Source organism: Pongo pygmaeus, chromosome 4 (assembly GCF_028885625.2).
Source record: "Pongo pygmaeus isolate AG05252 chromosome 4, NHGRI_mPonPyg2-v2.0_pri, whole genome shotgun sequence".
Classification (NCBI taxonomy): domain Eukaryota; kingdom Metazoa; phylum Chordata; class Mammalia; order Primates; family Hominidae; genus Pongo; species Pongo pygmaeus.
The window spans coordinates 91,864,808-91,885,918 of NC_072377.2; positions in this window are offsets into that span (position 1 = coordinate 91,864,808).

The following is a 21,111-nucleotide window of genomic DNA, read 5'->3' on the forward strand; positions in this document are numbered from 1 at the left end:
TCATATAATGCCCTTTAAGAATTTTGATAATATGCTTACAAATATTAATTGGTTCCCACAACCTGTGGACCATGCATTAAATCCATTCACTGATTGGATATAATTTATCTCTGGTTCATGTTGGCATTGAAGACAACTGTGTTGAAATGATTAAATTTCAACTCTGCAATCCAAGACTACAATCTAGAGATTCCTCCTGAACTAATTATTCATCAAAATGAATACTAGAGAACCTTTTCCATTAAAGTGCCAGTACAAAGTGACAGAACATTTTGAAATAAATTATTTAGGCTCAGCTTACCCTGGCAGTTAGACTGGAGTCTATGTGTTCTATAAAACCACGTTTTGAATAACATAAAACTACTCTCCACTTAAAGAAACATAAATAAAATAACAGTGTTATTTTAGATAATATTCTTCATTATGTTTCCTCATAAGCAGTTTATGAAATGACACAGTGTTCTCATAAGGAATCATGAATAGGAAGTGCCATCTCCTTATGAGAGTTGGGAAAATTGACATTGGAAAATGGCTTCGATTGTTTTATGAAACAATAGATTTGGAACAAGAAGTCAACATTTCTTTTCTGGCCACTTTTCATTTTTCTTCATCCTTGCATCCATTATTTCCTGAAGTGGCCTACACAATCCCAGGTGGTACCCAACTATCTCCCTTGTCTCACTGTAACATTAAGTGAAAATAAACAAAGATGGAGGGGCCTTAACATACCCCTGTATTCGTAGGTAGAAAAGAGTTTGCTGATATCTTTCTTATTGACCAAAGTCCCATAAAAGTATAGGGGAGCATCATAAAAGATCACCACACACTTGGAACCAGACTGAAGTGGACATGAAAGACTCTCAGTCTTCCCTTAAAAATCTGTGTAAACTCCCAATCTTAGCAACACCCTAGAGAAACCAGATTGTTTCACCTTCTTAGAAGCATTCTTTATGTCTTAGTTGAATTGGGCTTTTTTTCCATAGGTTTTGGGGAACAGGTGGTGTTGGTTACATGAGTAAGTTCTTTAGTGGTGATTTGTGAGATTTTGGTGCACCCCTCACCCAAGCAGTATACACTGTACCCAATTTGTAGTCTTTTACTCCTCATCTGCATCTCACTGTTTCCCTCAAGTCTCCAAAGTCCATTGTATCATTCTTACACCTTTGCATCCTCATAGCTTAGCTACCACTATGAGTGAGAACATACAATGTTTGGTTTTCCATTTTTGAATTAGTTGACTTGAATAATGGTCTCCAATTCCATCCAGGTTGCTGTGAATGCCATTATTTCATTCCTTTTTATAGCTGAATAGTATTATATTGTGTGTGTGTATATACATACATATACACACTATATATATATACACACACTATATATATACACACTATATATATATACACACTATATATATACACACACACTATATATATACACACACACTATATATATACACACACTATATATATATATACACACACACTGTATATATATATATATATACACACTATATATATATATACACACTATATATATATATATATACACACTATATATATATACACACTATATATATATATATATACACACTATATATATATATATATATACACACTATATATATATATATATATACACACTATATATATATATATATATATACACACTATATATATATATATATATATATACACACTATATATATATATACCATAATTTCTTTATCCACTCATTGATTGATGGACTTTGGGCTAGTTCCGTATTTTTTGCAATTGCAAATTGTGCTGCTATAAACATGCTTATGCAAGTGACTTTTTTGTATAATGACTTATTTTCTGGGCAAATACCCAGGAGTGGGATTGCTAGATCAAATGGTAGTTCTACTTTTAATTCTTAAAGGAATCTCCACACTGTTTTCCACTGTGGTTGTACTAGTTTACATTCCCACCAACAGTGTAAAAGTGTTCCCTTTTCACCATATCCCTGCAAACATCTATTTCTTTTTTTTTTTTTTTTTTTTTTGGATTATGGCCATTCTTGGGGGAGTAAGGTGATATTGCATTGTGGTTTTGATTTGCATTTTCCTAATCATTAGTGATGTTGAGTATTTTTTCAAATGTTTTTTGGCCATTTATATATCCTCTTTTGAGAATTGTTTATTCATGTCCTTAGCCCATTTTTTCTGATGGGATTATTTGTTTTTTCTTGCTAATTTGTTTGAGTTCCTTGTAGATTCTAGATATTAGTCCTTCGTTGGATGTATAGATTGTGAAGATTTTCTCCCACTCTGTGTATTGTCTGTTTGCTGTTTCTTTTGCTGTACAGAAACTTTTTAGTTTAATTAAATCCCACCTATTAAAAAAATCATTGTTTTTGTTGCATCGTCTTTTGGGTAGAGTCAATATTGTGAAAATGACCATACTGCCAAAAGCAATCTACAAAGTTAATGCAATTCTTATCAAAATACCACCATCATTCTTCACAGAACTAGACAGGACAACACAAAATTCATATGGAACCAAGAAAGAGCATAGCCAAAGCAAGACTAAGCAAAAAGAACAAATCTGGAGGCATTACATTACCTGACTATACTATATTGTAAGGCCATAGTCACCAAATCAGCATGGTACTGGTATAAAAGTAGGCTCATAGACTAATGGAACAGAATAGAGAACCCAGAAATAAAGCCAAATGCTTAAAGCCAACTAGCTTTGACAAAGCAAACAAAAACATAAAGGGGGAATGGACACTCAATTCAACAAATGGTTCTGGGATAATTGGCAAGCCACATGTGGAAGAATGAAACTGGATCCTCATCTCTCACCTTATACAAAAATCTACTCAAGATGGATCAAGGACTTAAATCTAAGACCTGAAATCATAAAAATTCTAGAAGACAACATCAGAAAAACCCTTCTATACATTGGCTTAGGCAAAGAATTGAGGCTTTTTAAAAAAGATTTATTTAGAAGGCATCAGAGCCCCCATTGGACTACAGAACAGATCACAATTTTTTTTTTCCTTTTTGAGACAGAGTCTCACTCTGTCTCCCAGGCTGGAGTGCAGTAGCGTGATCTCAGCTCACTGCAAGCTCTGCCTCCCAGGTTCACACCACTCTTCTGCCTCAGCCTCCCGAGTAGCTGGGACTACAGGCGCCACCACCATGCCCAGCTTTTTGTATTTTTAGTAGAGATGGGGTTTCACCATGTTAGCCAGGATGGTCTCGATCTCCTGACCTCCTGATCTGCCCGCCTTGGCCTCCCAAAGTGCTAGGATTACAGGCATGAGCCACTGCACCCAGCCTACAATTATTTTTTAAAATATTATCCCTTATAGTGTTACTGTGCACTCCTAAGGCCAGTCTTTCATGCCCAGAGACAAAGAAACTTGAGACTGCTAAATCAATTCCTCAAGTTTCTCCAAGTTTGTTTTTTGTTGTTTGTTTGGTTTGTTTGTTTGTTTTTGCTAGAGTTCTCTAATATTGACCAGTAGCTGTTGACTGGCACAGAGTAAGGCAGGGATCAAGGAACCAAGGAAGGCATCTTTCTAGACTATAGTCAACCAGCACACACTCATCAACAAGGCTGGCCTATAGAAAAAAATAAAATGCCATTCTGTGGATTCTAGCATCTCTTGAAATTACATTATCCTTGGGTAAATAGGATTGAGGAAACAGTGTTGACAGAAACTTCTGTCAATAAACTGCACTCTCCACTCTTTACTTCCCTTAATTTGTCCATTAAAAATCCAGGATCAACATTGGAACTGGAACTCATGGGCAGGCATAAAATAAAAGTCTTAGAAATAGAACTCCAGAAGCAGTGTTCCCGCAATACTCCTTCCACCTGAAATAGTTATTGACTGAATAATCCATAATATATTGGCCCAGTCTCCTTTGCAAGAATAGAGAGCTCGATTGTTACATCCTAAGCTAAATTAGGGTGGAACTGAAATGAAAGAGGCAGAAGCAAATCCTCTGATGAACAAAGATGATCTGGGTTAATATCAGAAATGAAAGTGGCAGAATGTGCTGGAAAAAAAATGGCCTTTTGGACTTGGAAAGGGATAATATCTGCTAAATAGAATGTCTCTCACTGTTTTCCATGAGGCATCATCAGCTCTTTGGGGATGATTTCAAATCACACCAGGTTGTACTAACTTGGCTCAGAGACTAGAAATTGAGACACAGCTATGATCAGGTACTTATTGCAGTTTAGGATGCTATAGAAAATGATACAGCAATGACCTAGTCTCTGTTGCTTCCATTCTTCACAGCTTTCACTTATTTACTTTCCTCTGGAAGGCAATTTGATTTTAGTGATGTTGTTGTTACGAACTTTTTTTAAGTCACTGACTTATCTTTCGGTAGAAATTTAAGATGGACCTCTGCTGTTCCTGTAAAACGACGCTCTAGACTCAGTGGGAAAAAATGATTGACAGCTCAGTGCCTTTTGGGGGTTTCTTTCAAATTGAACTTCATGTCAAGACTTTCAGCCATCAAAATTCTCAAATTAGTCCATGTAGAGAGCTCTAGGTGCCCTGCAACCTTCTCCACTGGCTACATGTCTCTTTCTTTCCTCTTAAAAGAGTACTGGGAACAGAAGTACTAACAAAGCTAAGACCACAGTGCAACCAAGAAACATTAGACAAAAGCTAATTCCATTTTTTTAAAATATATAATCAGTGTCCCTGAGCACTAATCACAAGCAAATGAGAGTGTAGCTTAGTTTAAAGTTAATTTCTTCATCACAAATAATTATAGTAAATTGGTTTTGTACTATCAACTCTTACTATATTTTCAATTCATTTACTACCAAAACAGAAAAAAGCCTGAAAGACTAAGGCCACATGGCATTAGGGAATGAAAATTATTTACTCTACAAAGCACATTTTTGAATTGTTAAATATAATAACTGGTTTTGAGTTAAATGATTGGCATGCTGGAAAAATTTAGAAAGGAGGAAATTTGTTTCCCTAGAATACATCAGCCTATTAATTATTCAGGCAGGTAATCCATATTTATACAAAGAAAGATTGTTCATCTTGTATATGTATACATAGTCATTTAAAAATGGCAATGATTGAGGAGCCAAGATGGCCGAATAGGAACAGCTCCAGTCTACAGCTCCCAGCGTGAGCGACGCAGAAGACGGGTGATTTCTGCATTTCCATCTGAGGAACGCAGTTCCTCACCAGCAACGGAACAAAGCTGGATGGAGAATGACTTTGACGAGCTGAGAGAAGAAGGCTTCAGATGATCAAATTACTCTGAGCTACGGGAGGATATTCAAACCAAAGTCAAAGAAGTTGAAAACTTTGAAAAAAATTTAGAAGAATGTATAACTAGAATAACCAATACAGAGAAGTGCTTAAAGGAGCTGATGGAGCTGAAAACCAAGGCTCGAGAACTACGTGAAGAATGCAGAAGTCTCAGGAGCTGATGCGATCAAATGGAAGAAAGGGTATCAGCCCTGGAAGATGAAATGAATGAAATGAAGCGAGAAGGGAAGTTTAGAGAAAAAAGAATAAAAAGAAACGAGCAAAGCCTCCAAGAAATGTGGGACTATGTGAAAAGACCAAATCTACGTCTGATTGGTGTACCTGAAAGTGACGGGGAGAATGGAACCAAGTTGGAAAACACTCTGCAGGATATTATCCAGGAGAGCTTCCCCAATCTAGCAAGGCAGGCCAACATTCAGATTCAGGAAATACAGAGAATGCCACAAAGATACTCCTCGAGAAGAGCAACTCCAAGACACATAATTGTCAGATTCACCAAAGTTGAAATGAAGGAAAAAATGTTAAGGGCAGCCAGAGAGAAAGGTCGGGTTACCATCAAAGGGAAGCCCATCAGACTAACAGCGGATCTCTCAGCAGAAACCCTACAAGCCAGAAGAGAGTGGGGGCCAATATTCAACATTCTTAAAGAAAAGAATTTTCAACCCAGAATTTCATATCCTGCCAAACTAAGCTTCATAAGTGAAGGAGAAATAAAATACTTTACAGACAAGCAAATGCTGAGAGATTTTGTCACCACCAGGCCAGCCCTAAAAGAGCTCCTGAAGGAAGCGCTAAACATGGAAAGGCACAACCGGTACCAGCCACTGCAAAATCATACTGAAATGTAAAGACCATCGAGACTAGGAAGAGACTGCATCAACTAACAAGCAAAATATCCAGCTAACATCATAATGACAGGATCAGATTCACACATAACAATATTAACTTTAAATGTAAATGGACTAAATGCTCCAATTAAAAGACACAGACTGGCAAACTGGATAAAGACTCAAGACCCATCAGTGTGCTGTATTCAGGAAACCCATCTCATGTGCAGAGACACACATAGGCTCAAAATAAAAGGATGGAGGAAGATCTACCAAGCAAATGGAAAACAAAAAAGGGCAGGGGTTGCAATCCTAGTCTCTGATAAAACAGACTTTAAACCAACAAAGATCAAAAGAGACAAAGAAGGCCATTACATAATGGTAAAGGGATTAATTCAACAAGAAGAGCTAACTATCCTAAATATATATGCACCCAATACAGGAGCACCCAGATTCATAAAGCAAGTCCTCCGTGACCTACAAAGAGACTTAGACTCCCACACATTAATAATGGGAGACTTTAACACCCCACTGTCAACATTAGACAGATCAACGAGACAGAAAGTCAACAAGGATACCCAGGAATTGAACTCAGCTCTGCACCAAGCGGACCTAATAGACATCTACAGAACTCTCCACCCCAAATCAACAGAATATGCATTTTTTTCAGCACCACACCACACCTATTCCAAAATTGACCATATACTTGGAAGTAAAGCTCTCCTCAATAAATGTAAAAGAACAGAAATTGTAACAAACTGTCTCTCAGATCACAGTGCAATCAAGCTAGAACTCAGGATTAAGAATCTCACTCAAAACCGCTCAACTACGTGGAAACTGAACAACCTGCTCCTGAATGACTACTGGGTACATAACGAAATGAAGGCAGAAATAAAGATGTTCTTTGAAACCAACGAGAACCAAGACACAACATACCAGAATCTCTGGGATGCATTCAAAGCAGTGTGTAGAGGGAAATTTATAGCACTAAATGCCCACAAGAGAAAGCAGGAAAGATCCAAAATTGACACCCTAACATCACAACTAAAAGAACTAGAAAAGCAAGAGCAAACACATTCAAAAGCTAGCAGAAGGCAAGAAATAACTAAAATCAGAGCAGAACTGAAGGAAATAGAGACACAAAAAACCCTTCAAAAAATAAATGAATCCAGGAGCTGGTTTTTTGAAAGGATCAACAAAATTGATAGACTGCTAGCAAGATTAATAAAGAAAACAAGAGAGAAGAATCAAATAGATGCAACAAAAAATGATAAAGGGGATATCACCACTGATCCCACAGAAATACAAACTACCATCAGAGAATATTACAAACACCTCTATGCAAATAAACTGGAAAATCTAGAAGAAATGGATAAATTCCTCAACACATACACCCTCCCAAGACTAAACCAGGAAGAAGTTGAATCTCTGAATAGACCAATAACAGGAGCTGAAATTGTGGCAATAATCAATAGCGTACCAACCAAAAAAAGTCCACGACCAGATGGGTTCACAGCCGAATTCTACCAGAGGTAGAAGAGGAGCTGGTACCATTCCTTCTGAAACTATTCCAATCAACAGAAAAAGACGGAATCCTCCCTAACTCATTTTATGAGGCCAGCATCATCCTGATACCAAAGCCTGGCGGAGACACAACCAAAAAAGAGAATTTTAGACCAACATCCTTGATGAACATTGATGCAAAAATCCTCAATAAAATACTGGCAAACAGAATCCAGCAGCACATCAAAAAGCTTATCCACCATGATCAAGTGGGCTTCATCCGTCGGATGCAAGGATGGTTCAATATACGCAAATCAATAAATGTAATCCAGAATATAAACAGAACCAAAGACAAAAACCACATGATTATCTCAATAGATGCAGAAAAGGCCTTTGACAAAATTCAATAACCCTTCATGCTAAAGACTCTCAATAAATTAGGAATTGATGGGACGTATCTCAAAATAATAAGAGCTATTTATGACAAACCCACAGCCAATATCATACTGAATGGGCAAAAACTGGAAGCATTCCCTTTGAAAACTGGCACAAGACAGGGATGCCCTCTCTCGCCACTTCTATTCAACATAGTGTTGGAAGTTCTGGCCAGGGCAATTAGGCAGGAGAAGGAAATCAAGGGTATTCAATTAGGAAAAGAGGAAGTCAAATTGTCCCTGTTTGCAGATGACATGATAGTATATCTAGAAAACCCCATTGTCTCAGCCCAAAATCTCCTTAAGCTGATAAGCAACTTCAGCAAAGTCTCAGGATACAAAATCAATGTGCAAAAATCACAAGCATTCTTATACATCAATAACAGACAAACAGAGAGCCAAATCATGAGTGAACTCCCATTCACAATTGCTTCAAAGAGAATAAAATACCTAGGAATCCAACTTACAAGGGATGTGAAAGACCTCTTCAAGGACAACTACAAACCACTGCTCAAGGAAATAAAAGAGGATACAAACAAATGGAAGAACATTCCATGCTCATGGGTAGGAAGAATCAATATCATGAAAATGGCCATCCTTCCCAAGGTAATTTATAGATTCAAACCCATCCTCATCAAGCTACCAATGACTTTCTTCACAGAATTGGAAAAAACTACTTTAAAGTTCATATGGAACCAAAAAAGAGCCTGCATCGCCAAGTCAATCCTAAGCCAAAAGAACAAAGCTGGAGGCATCACACTACCTGACTTCAAACTATACTACAAGGCTACAGTAACCAAAACAGCATGGTACTGGTACCAAAACAGAGATATAGATCAATGGAACAGAACAGAGCCGTCAGAAATAATGCCACATATCTACAAGTATCTGATCTTTGACAAACCTGACAAAAACAAGAAATGGGGAAAGGATTCCCTATTTAGTAAATGGTGCTGGGAAAACTGGCTAGCCACATGTAGAAAGCTGAAACTGGATCCCTTCCTTACACCTTATACAAAAATCAATTCAAGATGGATTAAAGACTTAAATGTTAGACCTAAAACCATAAAAACCCTAGAAGAAAACCTAGGCATTACCATTCAGGACATAGGCATGGGCAAGGACTTCATGTCTAAAACACCAAAAGCAATGGCAACAAAAGCCAAAACTGACAAATGGGATCTAATTAAACTAAAGAGCTTCTGCACAGCAAAGGAAACTACCATCAGAGTGAACAGGCAACCTACAAAATGGGAGAACATTTTTGCAACCTACTCATCTGACAAAGGGCTAATATCCAGAATCTACAATGAACTCCAACAAATTTACAAGAAAAAAACAAACAACCCCATCAAAAAGTGGGCGAAGGACATGAACAGACACTTCTCAAAAGAAGACATTTATGCAGCCAAAAAACACATGAAAAAATGCTCACCATCACTGGCCATCAGAGAAATGCAAATCAAAACCACAATGAGATACCATCTCACACCAGTTAGAATGGCAATCATTAAAAAGTCAGGAAACAACAGGTGCTGGAGAGGATGTGGAGAAATAGGAACACTTTTACACTGTTGGTGGGACTGTAAACTAGTTCAACCCTTGTGGAAGTCAGTGTGGCGATTCCTCAGGGATCTAGAACTAGAAATTCCATTCGACCCAGCCATCCCATTACTGGGTATATACCCAAAGGACTATAAATCATGCTGCTATAAAGACACATGCACACGTATGTTTATTGCCGCATTATTCACAATAGCAAAGACTTGGAACCAACCCAAATGTCCAACAATGATAGACTGGATTAAGAAAATGTGGCACATATACACCATGGAATACTATGCAGCCATAAAAAATGATGAGTTCACGTCCTTTGTAGGGACATGGATGAAATTGGAAATCATCATTCTCAGTAAACTATCGCAAGAACAAAAAACCAAACACCGCATATTCTCACTCATAGGTGGGAATTGAACAATGAGAACACATGGACACAGGAAGGGGAACATCACACTTCGGGGACTGTTGTGGGGTGGGGGGAGGGGGGAGGGGGGAGGGGTAGCATTGGGAGATATACCTAATGCTAGATGACGAGTTGGTGGGTGCAGCGCACCAGCATGGCACATGTATACATATGTAACTTACCTGCACATTGCGCACATGTACCATAAAACCTAAAGTATAATAATAATAATAATAATAATAAAAGAAAAAAATAAAAATAAAAAAAATAAAAAATAAACCTTTTTCTAAAGGCACCAAAACCCTCTGACAAATGAAATCTTATGCTGACACTCAATAACAATTAACAGTGATAATAATTAAAAAAAAATTAAATAAATAAATAAATAAATAAAATGGCAATGATTATAACTAAATATTAAACTAAATTTTTCAATTATGTATATTTTAAATAAAAAATATATAAAACTTCAGATTCCTATTTAGAGAAGACTTTTATTTCTAGGAAGCCATTATAACATCCAAGGATCTATGGACCTCTGTATTATCATTATATTCATTCTTTTATCTTTTTTATGCGGATTCCTTGATGGTTTTTTTCTTCCTTTCTGTTTAGGGAAGGCAGCTTTCCTTTATATTATTCCCAATAGTGTTGAGGTGTGAAGCAAACACTAAGACAATCAGGTACAAGCTATTCATCAGGATTAGGTAAAAGTCAGAGCTATTCAACCGAAATTAATAGGAAGGGATGTAACAAACCCACCTTCTTACAATTTATTTGAAAGTCAGATAATATCAATTAGCGTTTATCAAATAAGAATGGGCAGGTGAGAGTGACAGCATTTTACCTACCTCGAAGGAACATGTGATGATGAATGACTCACTCATGAAATATTTTAAGTCAGTATTTCTTGAGCACTCACTCACTGTATTTAAGCAACTCCAAATATCTAAATAAAACAGAAAAACTCAGTTGTGGAGCCATAGTTGGGTGGACACAAAGCCATTACACTTAGTATTTCACTAAGATAGAGTCCTAACCTTCTGTCTGTTCATGTCCTAAGAGATAAGCACTAAATAACGTTTATCTGGATTCTATTTGATTAGTTTCAGTGCGAAAAATCATTTTCTGGGTATGCGTACTACCCTTTTCTAAGGAGCTCCTGGGACTCCACAGTTAATTCCCACCAATCCCTCCAAGATGGCTACTATTAGATCCCTTTATGAGGAGAGAAAATGAAAGCAAAGACAGAACTCTTACCCTTGCCTCAATTTACTTACTGGTAAATCACGCTTCCTGCAGGGAAAAACAGAGAATTCTTGACCTTGCAACTCCTGGTGTGTTCAAGTTTAAATTCACTGAGAAATTTCAAGCTGCTTATATTTTATTTGAATATTTGATGTCAATGTTGACACCAGTATTACAAACATGGAATAAAGTGTTGAAAGCAAATGTGGCTAGTGAGATATGATTAATTTAGGTTATGTCTATAAATTTGAATATACTAGATTTCTTAGCCTTCCAGTTAAATAGATAATTAATGCCAAGAAAAGATAATTGTTTACATTAAATAGTTACAAAATTAGAATTTTATGGAAAAATTATTTGACTCAGCTACTGTTTTTCTTTTCATTCATTCATTCATTAAAAGTATAAATATGGAGTACCTGCAGCTGTGTACTAGAGCTAAAAGCATAGTGACTAGGCATTGTGTGAGGGCCTTCATCAAGGGTATTGGTCTAAAATTCTCTTTTTTTGTTGCATCTTTGCCAGGCTTTGATATCAGGATGAAGCTGGCCTCATAAAATGAGTTAGGGAGGATTCTGTCTTTTTCTATTGATTGGAATAGTTTCAGAAGGAATGGTACCAGCTCCTCCTTGTACCTCTGGTAGAATGCGGCTGTGAATCCGTCTGGTCCTGGACTTTTTTTGGTTGGTAGGCTATTGATTATTGCCACAATTTCAGAGCCTGTTATTGGTCTATTCAGAGATTCAAGTACTTCCTGGTTTAGTCTTGGGAGGGTGTATGTGTTGAGGAATTTATTCATTTCTTCTAGATTTTCTAGTTTATTTGCATAGAGGTGTTTGTAGTATTCTCTGATGGTAGTTTGTATTTCTGTGGGATCAGTGGTGATATCCCCTTTATCATTTTTTATTGCATCTATTTGATTCTTCTCTCTTTTCTTCTTTATTAGTCTTGCTAGCAGTCTATCAATTTTGTTGATCTTTTCAAAAAACCAGCTCCTGGATTCATTAATTTTTTGAAGGGTTTTTTGTGTCTCTATTTCCTTCAGTTCTGCTCTGATTTTAGTTATTGCTTGCCTTCTGCTAGCTTTTGCATGTGTTTGCTCTTGCTTTTCTAGTTCTTTTAATTGTGATGTTAGGGTGTCAATTTTGGATCTTTCCTGCTTTCTCTTGTGGGCATTTAGTGCTATAAATTTCCCTCTACACACTGCTTTAAATGTGTCCCAGAGATTCTGGTATGTTGTATCTTTGTTTTCATTGGTTTCAAAGAACATCTTTATTTCTGCCTTCATTTCGTTATGTACCCAGCAGTCACTCAGGAGCAGGTTGTTCAGTTTCCATGTAGTTGAGCGGTTTTGAGTGAGATTCTTAATCCTGAGTTCTAGTTTGATTGCACTGTGGTCTGAGAGACAGTTTGTTATAATTTCTGTTCTTTTACATTTGCTGAGCAGTGCTTTACTTCCAAGTATGTGGTCAGTTTTGGAATAGGTGTGGTGTGGTGCTGAAAAAAATGTATATTCTGTTGATTTAGGGTGGAGAGTTCTGTAGATGTCTATTAGGTCCACTTGGTGCAGAGCTGAGTTTAATTCCTGGGTATCCTTGTTAACTTTCTGTCTCATTGATCTGTCTAATGTTGACAGTGGGGTGTTAAAGTCTCCCATTATTATTGTGTGGGAGTTTAAGTCTCTTTGTAGGTCACGGAGGACTTGCTTTATGAATCTGGGTGCTCCTGTATTGGGTGCATATATATTTAGGATAGTTAGCTCTTCTTGTTGAATTGATCCCTTTACCATTATGTAATGGCCTTCTTTGTCTCTTTTGATCTTTGTTGGTTTAAAGTCTGTTTTATCTGAGACTAGGATTGCAACCCCTGCCTTTTTTTGTTTTCCATTTGCTTGGTAGATCTTCCTCCATCCCTTTATTTTGAGCCTATGTGTGTCTCTGCATGTGAGATGGGTTTCCTGAATACAGCGCACTGATGGGTCTTGACTCTTTATCCAATTTGCCAGTCTGTGTCTTTTAATTGGAGCATTTAGCCCATTCACATTTAAAGTTAATATTGTTGTGTGTGAATTTGGTCCATCATTATGATGTTAGCTGGTTATTTTGCTCGTTAGTTGATGCAGTTTCTTCCTAGCCTTGATGGTCTTTACATTTTGGCATGTTTTTGCAGTGGCTGATACCAGTTGTTCCTTTCCATGTTTAGTGCTTCCTTCAGGAGCTCTTGTAGGGCAGGCCTGGTGGTGACAAAATCTCTCAGCATTTGCTTGTCTGTAAAGGATTTTATTTCTCCTTCACTTATGAAGCTTAGTTTGGCTGGAGATGAAATTCTGGGTTGAAAATTCTTTTCTTTAAGAATGTTGAATATTGGCCCCCACTCTCTTCTGGCTTGTAGAGTTTCTGCCGAGAGATCTGCTGTTAGTCTGATGGGCTTCCCTTTGTGTGTAACCCGACCTTTCTTTCTGGCTGCCCTTAACATTTTTTCCTTCATTTCAACTTTGGTGAATCTGACAATTATGTGTCTTGGAGTTGCTCTTCTCGAGGAGTATCTTTGTGGCATTCTCTGTATTTCCTGAATCTGAATGATGGCTGTCTTGCTAGATTGGGGAAGTTCTCCTGGTTAATATCCTGCAGAGTGTCTTCCAACTTGGTTCCATTCTCCCTGTCACTTTCAGGTATACCAATCAGACGTAGATTTGGTCTTTTCACATAGTCCCATATTTCTTGGAGGCTTTGTTCATTTCTTTTTATTCTTTTTTCTCTAAACTTCCCTTCTTGCTTCATTTCATTCATTTCATCTTCCATCACTGATACCCTTTCTTCCAGTTGATCGCATTGGCTCCTGAGGCTTCTGCATTCTTCACGTTGTTCTCGAGCCTTGGCTTTCAGCTCCAGTCCTTTAAGGACTTCTCTGCATTGGTTATTCTAGTTATCCATTCATCTAGTTTTTTTTTCAAAGTTTTTAACTTCTTTGCCATTGATTTGAATTTCCTCCTGTAGCTCAGAGTAGTTTGGTGGTTTGAAGCCTTCTCTCAACTCGTCAAAGTCATTCTCCATCCAGCTTTGTTCCATTGCTGGTGAGGAGCTGCATTCCTTTGGAGGAGGAGAGGTGCTCTGCTTTTTACAGTTTCCAGTTTTTCTGTTCTGTTTTTTCCCCATCTTTGTGGTTTTATCTACTTTTGGTCTTTGATGGTGGTGACGTACATATGAGTTTTTGGTGTGGATGTCCTTTCTGTTTGTTAGTTTTCCTTCTAACAGACAGGACCCTCAGCTGCAGTTCTGTTGGAGTTTGCTAGAGGTCCACTCCAGACCCTGTTTGCCTGGGTATCAGCAGCGGTGGCTGTAGAACAGCGGATATTGGTGACCCGCAAATGCTGCTGCCTGATTGTTCTTCTGGAAGTTTTGTCTTGGAGGAGTACCCGGCCGTGTGAGGTGTCAGTCTGCCCCTACTGGGGGGTGCCTCCCAGTTAGGCTGCTCGGGGGTCAGGGACCCACTTGATGAAGCAGTCTTCCCGTTCTCAGATCTCCAGCTGCATGCTGGGAGAACCACTTCTCTCTTCAAAGCTGTCAGACAGGGACATTTAAGTCTGCAGAGGTTACTGCTGTCTTTTTGTTTGTCTGTGCCCTGCCCCCAGAGGTGGAGCCTACAGAAGCAGGCAGGCCTCCTTGAGCTGTGGTGGGCTCCACCTAGTTCGAGCTTCCTGGCTGCTTTGTTTACCTAATCAAGCTTGGGCAATGGCAGACGCCCCTCCTTCAGCCTTGCTGCTGCCTTGCAGTTTGATCTCAGACTGCTGTGCTAGCAATCAGCAAGACTCCATGGGCATAGGACCCTCTTAGCCAGATGCGGGTTATAATCTCCTGGTGTGCCATTTTTTAAGCCCGTTGGAAAAGCACAGTATTAGGGTGGGAGTGACCCAATTTTCCAGGTGCCATCTGTCACCCCTTTCTTTGACTAGGAAAGGGAACTCCCTGACCCTTTGCACTTCCCAAGTGAGGTGATGCCTCACCCTGCTTCGGCTCGCACACTGTGCGCTGCACCCACTGTCCTGCACCCACTGTCTGGCACTCCCTAGTGAGATGAACCCGGTACCTCAGATGGAAATGCAGAAATCACCCGTCTTCTGTGTCGCTCATGCTGGGAGCTGTAGACCAGAGCTGTTCCTATTCAGCCATCTTGGCTCCACCCTCAAATTGATTTTTGACAAAATATGTAAAGACAATTCAAAGCAGAAAGAGTAGTCTTTTCAACAAGTGGTGTTAAAATAATTGGGCATCCATGTACCAAAAGATCAATCTCAACCTCAATGGCATATCTTATATAAAAATTAATTCAAAATTAATCACAAATATAAATGTCAAATTGAAAATTGTAAAACTTTTAGAATAAAACATAGGAGAAAATACTGTGATCTAACGTTAGGGAAAGAATTCTCAGATATGACAGCAAAAGCTCAACCCATAAAAGAAAAAAAATGATAAATGGACTTATCAAAATTTAAAACTTTGCTCTTCAAAAAACACTGTTACAAGAAAGAAAAGACACACTACAGTTTGTGAGAAAAGATTTGTAAATCCCCTATCTAAAATAGAACTTGTACCAGGAACGTATGAAGAACTCTGAAAACCTAAACACATTATTAAATGGGCTAAAGACTTGAGCAGAAATTAACCAAAGAAGATATATGACAGGCAAATTAGTGTAGAACTTTAGAATGTGTTAACTCTGTTCTTTCCTCCTTTATATGTAAATTTTATAAATATTTATTTACTTTATTTGAACTAATTTCCCCAAATTATTCAATATTTTCATACTTATTTATAGTTAACAACTTTTTAGATTTAAAGACAAGTTTACAAATTTATTTACTCAACATTCTTACATCTTAGTCCTTTTTCTTAGGTTAAATTTTCTTCTTACTGTAGTAGATGCTTTGTTTGTTTGCTTGCTTGCTCACTTTAAATATATTTTTCCCTAACTCCTAAATGATAGTGAAGCTGGACATATATTTTTTGGTTGGCGGTTCATTTCTTTCACCATTTTGAAGATTTTTCCATTATCTCTGGCTTCCTGTTGCTGTTGATATGTCTACTGTTTAGTTGGAATTCTTTTATAGATAATCTTTTCTGCTGTAGCTTTTAAGATTTCTCACTTGGTATTTGGTGTTTTGCAGTTTTACTGTGATGTATCTAGATAAAAGATCATTTTTATTTACCACTTCTGGCACTCACTGTGATACTGAAAAATTCTCCCCCATTATCTCTATTTTTTCCTTCTGGGAGTCTTATCAGGCATAGGTTAAATTTCATTTTATCCTCCATGCCTTTTGTATAATTTTCAACTATATTACCCTCTTTGCTGCCTTATAATAATTTCCTCAAACCTGTCTTACAGTCCATTAGTTATCTTTACCTATGTATAATCTACTACTAAAGACTTCTATCAAGTTTTTAATTTTAGTGACTTCATTTTTGATTTCTAGAAAGTCCATTTGATTATTTTTCAAATACGCTTGGTCTTTTCTAATCATGTCTTTTTTCCTCCTTTATTTATTCTATTTTCATATGTTTAGTTATTTTTAAACATATGTATTTTCTATTATCCAAGTGTTCTAATATCTAGAAGTCTCAGGTTTTATCTTACAGTTTGTTGTATCACTGATTCTTACTCTTGGTAAATATTTTTTCGTGTAGTTACTTAGATTTGGATTATGAGCTCATCTTTAGCAGGACTTTTCACTGTGGGATTGAGGTCCAGTGCATGGAATGTCCCTCAAAAAAAGTTCGTTTTTCTTCTGCTAGCTGTCATTAGCAAAAGTACTACTAATTATTTGTTAATTTTTTAGTTTGGGGATTTAACCCTCACACTTGCATGAATGGCCATGGTTATATGTTCTAAAAGGAGCTTTTTTATTCTACTGAGAATCCAGAGCAAAAGAAAATGGCTAATTTTTTTTCTATTTGTGCTTTCACTGAAATTGTAGCATTTTGAGCATCCTAAGATTATATGAAGATATGAGTTTTGATGCACCTCTTTGGATAGATTTAAATCCTAATCTGATATCTTCACTTGAGCATCAGAAATAAAGTCCTTAGATTTTACCATGACTCAATCTCTACCACCCAATTTATCACCCACTCTCACCTCTAGTAGCCATGGCATCAGCTATTGGAGTTACCAGTCAGGTTCATTTCAGGGACCTAGTGATTACCTTCCAGTGAGCTTAGCTGTGCATTTAGACGGGTTTTTGTTTTGTTTTGTTTTGTTTTTATTATGGTAGTGGTAGCATTTGTGGGTTAGTTTTATTTTTATTCCCTGGAACAGTACTCCCCCAACTATTTTTTTAATCAGAGTGCATGTTTCAAATAATATTTACATGACAACCTGAGGTTAAATGGAAGAGAAGAGGCCTGGTTTTGCCTCTGACTAGCCAAGTTGCTTAACATTTCCATATCCATTTCCCCATCTGTGAAATGAACGCAACAATAGTACCTACTCTATAAAGTTATAAAAATTAAATGAATTAGTATCTGTCAAGTCCTTAGAATCTACTTGGCATATAGTAAACACTGTTTAAGAATTTTTTATGTAAAATGAAAATAAATAAGAAAATGTCAGTAGTGTTCTATTATATTAATGTGTATCATTAAAATAAAGGAAGTTCATTTTACTTTAAAACCTGACACTAATTGTGTCAATAAAGGATTAATAAGAATCAAAAGTGTTTTTATTTGAAATCACTAGGTTAGCACACCTGAAGTTGAATGGTAACATTCACTCAATCCAATTCTCATCACTCAATAACAACATTTCTTTTCTCCATCCTATATATTCACCTTGTCACTGACATGTCTCAAATTCCTGTAAGCAAAAAATTGTAGATAACAAGTAAAGTGACTACTGCATCTCTCCGTTTCCCACTCAGAGAAACACCCAGAGTTTCTAGGAAACACACAAATCCCAAAGGGAAATGAAATTAAAGGATTATAGGGGTTTCTTTTATCATCGTTTTAACTTCTCAGGAATGACCACTTTGGCATATTGCATATTGGAGTCTCTATCAGCCAGCACCAGTCCAGTGGTGAATAACTTCCTGAGGAACACAAGAAGATTTCCAGCAATCCATGTATTTCTGTATATTGGGAGAAAGCCAACTTTCCAGTTATTCTTATAAATATTTAAGCTCAAAGTTAATATCCTCTTCCTTTGACTTGAATGGGCTTCTAATACTTGCATTTCCATTTCTTGGTCTGGCTAGAAATGACTTAAAAACTAAAGCAGAGGCTGTCACATCTTTTCCTAGAATCTCTCTTAAAAGTTCTTCTTTTTTTTTTTTAATAGAGTATTTTAGGGAAAGCTTCCCTAACTATCCATGTTAAGGAAGAAACAAAAAAATCATTAACCTTTAGGTTAAATCTTACCAGGTCATCAATAAGTTTTAAAGTCAAAGCAGGAAGGAACTAGTCATAATTACCAAAAAAAATCACACAGAGTTCAGTAACACCTCTCAGTAAGTCCGACACAGGCAATTTTTCTCCTTGCATTGGCTCCAATGATCATGTCCTCAGTTCAGCTGGCTTAGGTTTGCTTGCATTTAGGAGTCATGTCGTTGGAAAAAAATGTTTATATTTAGATATTAGAGTTCCAGTCAGGGGGATTAGATGCTCACACTATCAGAATATAGGATTACTGTGTCCCACAGGGAGAACAGCAAACTTGCACCTAGTGTTCACTGACCAGAAGAATAAGCAGAATCACCTGCCCAACTTAAATAGCCTTCTTTCCTTCCGTGGAGTTAAGTGTCATCAGACTTAATCATTCTTTGTATCTATGATGATGTAAAATTTGGTTTCACTGGTTTCTAACATATTTTTTGAAAATTAAAAGAGAAAAAGGAGAACAGCATTTGAATCAGTAACAATTCAGGATCTATCCCAGATTTCACAGAGGAATAATCAAAAAAGAGAGTCATAAAGTAGAATTTGACATAAATGATATAATTTCTGGTTTATATGCTACTAAACTTGCTAATTGATGCTTAAAATGGCTGAACATTTGATAATAGCATTATTGTTTTCAGAATATCAGAGATGTCTTTTCATTTAAAATCTTTGAGCTTTGTGCTTTAAGAGACATTCTTTCAATACATCAAAAAAATGAAAACGTGTGACTCAAAATATGCATTTCATACTTGGTTTCAAATTGTTCTAGGGAGTACAAGATTCAAAAGAGACATTTGTCAGAAGAATTCAGTTCATTAGAACTAGAATCAATGATTGAAATTTTCAGGAAGGCATATATTAATACACAGCATACAAAATAAATTTTTAACGATTAGAGCTGCCTAAGAATGAAATAGGTTCTCTTATGAATTTATGAGTTTCCTATCAGTGAATGCATAAATGGAATAATTGTACATGAAGGCATCTAGTTACAGAAGGTTCTCATATGTTTACAAACTTGAATCACAGTCAACCCGGATGATTTCTTATCAGAGCACTACTAGGGATGACCTGAATGAGCTAATTCTTAAGATCTCTTTGAGTTCTAAAAGTCTTTATTATTTACTAGAAAAAAAATTGTTCACTTATTTATAATTATCCCCCACTCTTTGAATGTGTTGGACTCTTTCAGAAACAGTCAAGGCAAGCTGCAACGTGAGAAACGGTCACAACACAGTCAGTCCAAGGTTAACTAAAGAACCCCAATGAAATCACAACAGTAGCTTTAGATTACAGTGGGAATTGTGAATACAAAGCAAACAAATATCCTTTGAAATCAGAATAAACAGACTGTAACTTAATGTGGTTATTGTGTAGTCCCGATAAAAGACAAGTTGAGATTTGCTTTAGTCTGTTTTGCGTTGCTAAAAAGGAATACCCAAGACTGGGCAATTTATAAAGAAAAGAGGTTTATTTTGCTCATGGCTCTGCAGACTGTACAAGCATGGCACCAGCATCTGCTCAGTCTCTGCTGGGGCCTCAGGAACGTCCCAGTCACATCAGAAGGCAAAGGGAGAACAGGCATGTCACATGGTGAGAGAGGGAGCAAGAGAGAGAGGGGGAGGTACCATATTCATCTAAACAACCAGATCTCATGTGAACTAACAGCAAGAACTCACTCAACACCATGGGAAGGGCACCAAGCCATTTATGAGGGATCCGCCCCATGACCCAAACACCTCCCTCTAGGCCCTGCCTCCAACATTGGGGATCACATTTCAACATGAGATTTGGAGGAGACAAACATCCAAACCATAATCAGGTTTGCTTCCATCACAATCTTTTGCTTATTCTGGAAAATACTGGCTTGAACTTTATTCCACTGGAAATAAACCAAGATATTAGAAAGTCCTTGAGATCTTCCCCAAATTTGCATCTCTGAATAAGACATATCAGGGCACATTTCATGTGGTACATATTTTAAGATGTATGTTAACTTAAATAAATAGAGTTCAATTTTTGTGGGAAAAAAAGGGAAATCTTGCACACTGTTGGTGGAAATGTAGATTGGTGCAGCCATTACGGAAAACAGTATGAAGGTTTCTAAAGAAATTAAAAATAGAACTACCATATGACCCAGAAATCCCTCTTTTGGGCATATACAGAAAGGAAATAAAATCACCACCTTGTAAAAATATCTGCACTCCCATGTTCATTATAGATTATTCACAGTAGCCAAGATATGAAAACAACCTAAATGTCCATGAACAGAAGAATGGATAAATACACTGTAGTGTATATATACATAAACAATGGATTATTATTCACCCTAAACAAAGAAAAAGATCTTGCCATTTGTCGCAGTATGGATGAGCTTGGAGCACATTATGCTAAGTAAAATGTGCCAGACAAAGAAAGAAAAA